The sequence below is a fragment of the Triticum urartu genome, chromosome 7, assembly GCF_003073215.2.
Source record: "Triticum urartu cultivar G1812 chromosome 7, Tu2.1, whole genome shotgun sequence".
In the NCBI taxonomy this organism is placed as follows: domain Eukaryota; kingdom Viridiplantae; phylum Streptophyta; class Magnoliopsida; order Poales; family Poaceae; genus Triticum; species Triticum urartu.
Window position 1 is genome coordinate 3153284 of NC_053028.1, and position 8500 is coordinate 3161783.

Below are 8500 nucleotides of genomic sequence, written 5' to 3' on the forward strand. Positions count from 1 at the left end.
TAGTCGACACAAGATTCATTCAACCCCTCGCCCAAGACGGAGCCCGAGCTATAGCAGGCATATGGATTCAGCGGCCGTGTCAAGCAACGCCCAGCGCCGTAACCAACCGCGCACGTATGACTCGCCCAGTGATGCAGCTCTTAACTTAGTTGACATGGATAGGATCCGCCAAGAGGCTGAGCGGTGATACGTCTCCAACGTATCTATAATTTTAGATTGGTCCATGCTATATTATCTACTGCTTTGGACATTATTGGGCTTTATTGCCCACTTTTATATTATTTTTGGGACTAACCTATTAACCGGAGGCCCAGCCCAGAATTGCTGTTTTTTGCCTATTTTAGGGTTTCGAAGAAAAGGAATATCAAACAGAGTCCAAACAGAATGAAACCTTCGGGAACGTGATTTTCTCACCGAACAAGACCCAGGAGACTTGCACCCTACGTCAAGCAACCAACAGGGAGGCCACGAGGTAGGGGGGCGCGCCTACCCCCCAGGCGCACCCTCCACCCTCATGGGCCCCCTGTTTCTCCACCGATGTACTCCTTCCTCCTATATATACCTACGTACCCCAAATGATTAGATACGGAGCCAAAACCCTAATTCCACCGCCGTAACTTTCTATATCCACGAGATCCCATCTTGGGGCCTGTTCTGGAACTCCGCCGGAGGGGGCATCCATCACGAAGGGCTTCTACATCAACACCATAGCCTCTCCGATGAAGTGTGAGTAGTTTACCTCAGACCTTCGCGTCCATAGTTATTAGCTAGATGGCTTCTTCTCTCTTTTTGGATCTCAATACAATGTTCTCCCCCTCTCTTGTGGAGATCTATTCGATGTAATCTTCTTTTTGCGGTGTGTTTGTTGAGACCGATGAATTGTGGGTTTATGATCAAGATTATCTATGAACAATATTTGAATCTTGGCAAATCTCTTCGAATTATCAGTTTGGTTTGGCCTACTAGAATTATCTTTCTTGCAATGGGAGAAGTGCTTATCTTTGGGTTCAATCTTGCGGTGTCCTTTCCCAGTGATAGTAGGGGCAGCAAGGCACGTATTGTATTGTTGCCATCGAGGATAACAAGATGGGGTTTTTATCATATTGCATGAATTTATCCCTCTACATCATGTCATCTTGCTTAAGGCGTTACTCTGTTTTCAGGAACCTAGTACTCTAGATGCATGCTGGACAGTGGTCGATGAGTGTAGTAATAGTAGTAGATGCAGGCAGGAGTCGGTCTACTTGTCTTGGACGTGATGCCGATGTAGATGATCATACCTAGATATTCTCATAACTATGCTCAATTCTGTCAATTGCTCAACAGTAATTCGTTCACCCACCGTAAAATACTTATGCTCTTGAGAGAAGCCACTAGTGAAACCTATGGCCCCCGGGTCTATATTCATCATATTAATCTTCCAATACTTAGTTATTTCCTTTGATTTTTTACTTTGCTTTTATTTTACTTTGCATCTTTGTCACAAAAATACCAAAAATATTATCCTATCCTATCTATCAGATCTCACTCTTATAAGTGACCGTGAAGGGATTGACAACTAAGAGACCTATGGAAAGAATTAATGATGTTCTTATTGTTGCAAATAGGAATTATGCGCCCATAGATTTTATTGTTCTTGACATAGATTGCAATCCTTCATGTCCTATTATTCTTGGTAGACCTTTCCTTAGAAAGATTCGTGCAATTATTGATATCAAGGAAGGAAATATTAGATTCCAATTTCCGTTAAGGAAAGGCATGGAAAACTTTCCTAGAAAGAAAATTAAATTACCTTATGAATCTATTATGAGATCCACTTATGTATTGCCTACCAAATATGGCAACACCTAGATCTAGCCTTGCTTTTTATGCCTAGCTAGGGGCGTTAAACGATAGCGCTTGTTGGGAGGAAACCCAATTTTATTTTTATTCCTTGCTTTTTGCTCCTGTTTAGTAATAAATAATTTATCTAGCCTCTGTTTTGGTTGTGTTTTGTGTGTTTAATTAGTGTTTATGCCAAGTAGAACAGTTGGGAAGACTTGGGGAAAGTCTTGTTAATCTTGCTGCAAAAAATAGAAACTTTAGCGCTCACGAGAACTGTTGCCATTATTATTTCTAAAGTGTTGTTGTAACGCCCCGAGACCGATGTGCCAGGTGTCCTCCAGTTATTCATTGTTGTTGTCTTCTCATTGCTTGCGTGTCATGCATTGCATATCATGTCATCATGTGCATTTCATTTGCATACATGTTCGTCTCATGCATCCGAGCATTTTTCCCGTTGTCCGTTTTGCAATCCGGCGCTCCTATCTCCTCCGGTGGTCATTTCTTCCCTCTTTTCGTGTGTGGGCATTAAACTTTTCCGGATTGGACTGAGACTTGCCAAGCGGCCTTGGTTTACTACCGTAGACAGCCCGTCAAGTTTCATGCCATTTGGGCTTCGTTTGATACTCCAACGGTTAACCGAGGGACCGCAAAGGCCTCGTGTGTGTTGCAGCCCAACACCTCTCCATAGTGTCCCAAAACCCACCTAAACCTCCTCCATCATCTCGGTCGTTCGATCACGATCGCGTGGCCGAAAACCGCACCTCATTTGCACTCTCCTAGCTCCCTCTATCTATAAATATGTGCTCCCCTCCCAAAATTCGCGGATGAACCCTAGCCTTCTTCCACCTCCAGCCGCCGGACGTGTCCATCCCGGACCGGACCTGTCCGCACCGCCGTCCGCCGACGAATCCGGCTGCGCCACATCATCCCTCCACCCTCTCTCTCCTCCCGCACTGCGCCCGGCCCGCCGGGGCCCGTGGCCGCCCCCGCCCCCCGCGGCCCAAGTCGCCCGCGCCCCCGCGCCTGGAACGCCTGCCGCCGCCGCCGCCTGGATCCAGGGCCGCGCCGCCCGCCGGCTCCCCGCCGTCGCCAACGAGGTTCGCCGGCGCCTCGCGTCCTCGCCGCTGTGTCCGACGCCGCCGCGTTTGCTCGCCGCCGCCCTTTGAGCGCGCTGCCACCGGCCGGGTCGCCGCCCTCGCCGGTCCCGCGCGCCGCGCCTCCTGCCTCGCCGCCTTCGGCGACCGGAGCTCGCCGGAGTCGCCGCTCGCCTTGCCGGAGTTCTTTTCCCCACCGGATCTGGACGGGTGGGATGAGATCCACCCGTCCCACGAACCAAACGGTCCCTCCCGATCCGGATCTCGCCATCCCGCTTCGTCCGGTCCCGTTGACTTTCTCCGGAGGTATAATTTTCACTAAGTCCCCGAAATTCCCAGATTGATATGCCCATGTTCATTGTGCCGTAACTTTGCATCCGTAAGTCCGTTTTGCGCATGTAGCATATCAAAATGTTCGTCTCAGAGAGCACATCATTTCATCTCATTGCATCATTTTCATTTGAGCTCATCTTGATGCCTGATATGCTGTTGGAAGACAGCTATTTGAGTTATTTGTCAGATCTGCTTCACCAAGTAGCTATTTTTCATTTTTGCCATGATTATTGTGTGCATGATATGCCCATGAGCTCTACATATGTTTTGTTACATGCTTTGCCATCTTTCCAGAGGTGCCATCCATGTATTTTTGTGATATGTGTGGTGACTAGCACAAGCTTGCAAAGTGGTGCATTCGTTAATGCTGATTTCAGGGACATAGCATTTCCACTATGTCCTTGATCTGTGTATCTCAATATGCCATATGTTCATGTTGTTTCCTAGTGATCCGTGCCTCTTTTGAGGATGACCAGTAAAGATGATTTGTTAATCTTGTAGTGCTCTATCCATCCATGTCTTTGTTTGCAATTATGGAGCACCCTAGCTTGAGTCAATCGAGCTCTACTTTTGCTATTTTGTGAATCTGGGCAGATTGTCTACTTGTTAGCAATTTTGCCGAGGATGTTGTAGTTGATCCGTGCATGCTATGTTATTGTTCTTGCCATATCTAGCTTGATGGGTGTATGCTTAGATTGTCATGACTTGCTCTGTAGTGAGTGCATCGAGCTCGTAAACATGCCTACTTGATATCTGTTTTCAGCATGCTCCTGTTTTTAGTAAGTCTGAGATCTGATTATGTTTTTGCCATGTTCACATGCTTGCAATTGTATTTTCTGATCCCTTTTGGCTCAAGGTCACTAAGGGACTTTTGTTAAGCTCTTTGAGTATCTCCATGCCATGCTTTACTTTGCCATGTTCAGTACCTGTAGCATATAGTTTTCATGCTCGAAAGTGTGCTACCTGATCTGAAATTCCAGACAAGTGTTAATTTCACTAAGTCTGAGATCTGTTTACCAATTGATCTTTTGCCATGCTTGTTTGAACCTGTTAATGGATGAATTGGCCGTAGCTCAGTGTTCATATTTTGTTAAGCATCATGAATGGATCCCTGCCATGTATTTTGATGCCATGTTTGGGTGCTATAGCATGTTCATCTTGTTGCATTTAGATGGCTACTTGCTGTATATCGTAGACCGGTGCCATATTTGAATTGCTTGCCATTTCCAAACCATGACTCCGATTCCGGTGATCTTTATATCATTTTCAAGCGATTTCATCTCACCTTTCCAGTGGCACACTCGGATTTCCAAGTTGAGGCAAGGTTCAATCATTCCTTGTCAAATCATGCATATGCATCGCATACCGCATCTCGCATATCATACCATGTTCTTGTGTTGGTTGTTTACTATGTTGTGTGCTTCTTTCCGGTGTTTGCTTCTTCGGGTTTGTTCCGATAACGTCACGCTTGTGAGGACCCGTTCAACTACATCCATTTGTCTTCTTCATGGACTCGTTCTTCTTCCTTGCGGGATTTCAGGCAAGATGACCATACCCTCGAAATCACTTCTATCTTTGCTTGCTAGTTGATCGCTCTTTTGCTATGCCTATGCTGCGATACCTACCACTTGCTTATCATGCCTCCCATATTGTTGAACCAAGCCTCTAACACACCTTGTCCTAGCAAACCGTTGTTTGGCTATGTTACCGCTTTGCTCAGCCCCTCTTATAGCGTTGTTAGTTGCAGGTGAAGATTGAAGTTTGTTCCTTGTTGGAACATGAAGGTGTTGTTCCTTGTTGGAACATGTTTACTTGTTGGGATATCACAATATCTCTTATTTAATTAATGCATCTATATACTTGGTAAAGGGTGGAAGGCTCGGCCTTATGCCTGGTGTTTTGTTCCACTCTTGCCGCCCTAGTTTCCGTCATATCGGTGTTATGTTCCCGGATTTTGCGTTCCTTACGCGGTTGGGTATAATGGGAACCCCTTGACAGTTCGCCTTGAATAAAACTCCTCCAGCAAGGCCCAACATTGGTTTTACCATTCGCCACCTAGCCTTTTTATTTCCCTTGGGTAGGCCTGCCCAAGGGTCATCTTTATTAAACCCCCCGGGCCAGTGCTCCTCTGAGTGTTGGTTCAAACTGAGCGATGTCTGGAGCTACCATGGGCAACTCTGGGCTGGCCCACCTGACGTCTGGCTCATCCGGTGTGCCCTGAGAACGAGATATGTGCAGCTACTATCGGGATTTGTCGGCACATCTGGGTGGCTTTGCTGGTCTTGTTTTACCATTGTCGAAATGTCTTGTAACCGGGATTCCGAGTCTGATCGGGTCTTCCCGCTAGAAGGAATATCCTTCGTTGACTGTGAGAGCTTGTGATGGGCTAAGTTGGGACACCCCTGCAGGGATTTGAACTTTCGAAAGCCGTGCCCGCGGTTATGGGCAGATGGGAATTTGCTAATGTCCGGTTGTAGATAACTTGAACCTTAACTTAATTAAGATACATCAACCGCGTGTGTAACCGTGATGGTCTCTTTCCGGCGGAGTCCGGGAAGTGAACACGGTGTTGGAGTTATGTTTGACGTAGGTTGTTCCAGGATCACTTCTTGATCATACTTTTATCGACCGTGCTTTGCCATCTCTTCTCGCTCTCATTTGCGTATGTTGGCCACCAGATATGCTAGTCGCTTGCTGCAGCTCCACCTCATACCTTTACCTTACCCATAAGCTTAAATAGTCTTGATCGCGAGGGTGCGAGATTGCTGAGTCCCCGTGGCTCACAGATGCTTCCAAAACCAGCTTGCAGGTGCCGTTGAACCAAGCAGATGATGCAACCAAGCTCAAGGAGGAGCTCGTTGAAGATCTTGTCCTTTGTGTTGTTCCGTTCTAGTTGATCAGTAGTGGAGCCCAGTTGGGGTCGATCGGGGACCTTGTCGCATTTGGGGTTCTTCTTTTATTTTGGTTCCATAGTCGGACCTTGAGTGTATTTGGATGATGTAATGCTTTATTCATGTAATTGTGTGAAGTGGCGATTGTAAGCCAACTATGTATCTCTTTCCCTTATGTATTACATGGGTTGGTGTGAAGATTACCTCACTTGTGACATTGCTTTCAATGCGGTTATGCCTCTAAGTCGTGCTTCGACACGTGGGAGATATAGCCGCATCGAGGGCGTTACAACTATTTAGTTAATCATTTGTTCAGATGATTAATAGATAAATTCCTCATGTCCAGCAATTTATTTTAGAATTTTGGGGTTCCAGATTTTGTGTTAGCTACAGATTACTAGAGACTGTTCTGTTTTTGACATATTCTGTTTTTTCTTGTGTTGTTTACTTATTTTGATGAATCTATGGCAAGTAAAATAGTTTATGAACCATAGAGAAGTTGTAATACAGTAGGTTTAACACCAATATAAATAAAGAATGAGTTCATTACAGTACCTTGAAGTGGTGTTTTGTTTTCTTTCGCTAACGGAGCTCACGAGATTTTCTACTTTAAGTTTTGTGTTGTGAAGTTTTCAAGTTTTGGGCAAAGATTTGATGGATTATGGAACAAGGAGTGGCAAGATCCTAAGCTTGGGGATGCCCATGGCACCCCCAAGATAATCTAAGGACACCTAAAAGCCAAAGCTTGGGGATGCCCCGGAAGGCATCCCCTCTTTCGTCTACTTCCATCGGTAACTTTACTTGGAACAATATTTTTATTTACCACATGATATGTGTTTTGCTTGGAGCGTCTTGTATGATTTGAGTCTTTGCTTTTTAGTTTACCACAATCATCTTTGCTGTACACACCTTTTGAGAGACACACACATGATTCGGAAATTATTAGAATACTCTATGTGCTTCACTTATATCTTTTGAGTTATATAGTTTTGCTCTAGTACTTCACTTATATCTTTTAGAGCACGGTGGTGGATTTGTTTTATAGAAACTATTGATCTCTCATGCTTCACTTAGATTATTTTGAGAGTCTTAAATAGCATGGTAATTTTCTTAAATAATTCTAATATGCTAGGTATACAAGATTAGTCAAAACTTTCTTATGAGTGTGTTGAATACTAAGAGAAGTTTGATGCTTCATGATTGTTTTGAGATATAAAGATGGTGATATTAGAGTCATGCTAGTTGAGTAGTTGTGAATTTGAGAGATAGTTGTGTCAAAGTTTGTGATTCCCGTAGCATGCACGTATGGTGAACCGTTATGTGATGAAGTCGGAGCATAATTTATTTATTGATTGTCTTCCTTATGAGTGGCGGTCGGGGACGAGCGATGGTCTTTTCCTACCAATCTGTCCCCCTAGGAGCATGCGCGTAATACTTTGCTTTGATAACTTGTAGATTTTTGCAATAAGTATATGAGTTCTTTATGACTAATGTTGAGTCCATGGATTATATGCACTTTTATTCCTTCCACCATTGCTAGCCTCTCTAATACCACACACTTTTTGCCGGTATCATACACCCACCATATACCTTCCTCAAAACAGCCACCATACCTACCTATCATGGCATTTACATAGCCATTCCGAGATATATTGCCTTGCAACTTACCACCGTTCCGATTATTATGACACGCTCCATCATTGTCATATTGCTTTTCATGATCATGTAGTTGACATCGTATTTGTGGCAAAGCCACCGTTCATAATTCTTTCATACATGTCACTCTTGATTCATTGCATATCCTGGTACACCGCCGGAAGCATTCACATAGAGTCATATTCTGTTCTAAGTATTGAGTTGTAATTGTTGAGTTGTAAGTAAATAAGAGTGTGATGATCATCATTATTAGAGCATTGTCCCAAGTGAGGAAAGGATGATGGAGACTATAATCCCCCCACAAGTCGGGATGAGACTCCGGACTAAAAAAAGAGGCCATAAAAAAAGAGAAAAGGCCCAAATAAAAAAAATTAAAAAATGAGAGAAAACGAGAGAAGGGACAATGCTACTATCCTTTTACCACACTTGTGCTTCAAAGTAGCACCATGATCTTCATGATAGAGAGTCTCCTATGATATCACTTTCATATACTAGTGGGAATTTTTCATTATAGAACTTGGCTTGCATATTCCAATGATGGGCTTCCTCAAAATGCCCTAGGTCTTCGTGAGAAAGCGAGTTGGATGCGCACCCACTTAGTTTCTTTTGTTGAGCTTTCATATACTTATAGCTCTAGTGCATCCGTTGCATGGCAATCCCTACTCACTCACATTGATATCTCTTGATGGGCATCTCCATAGC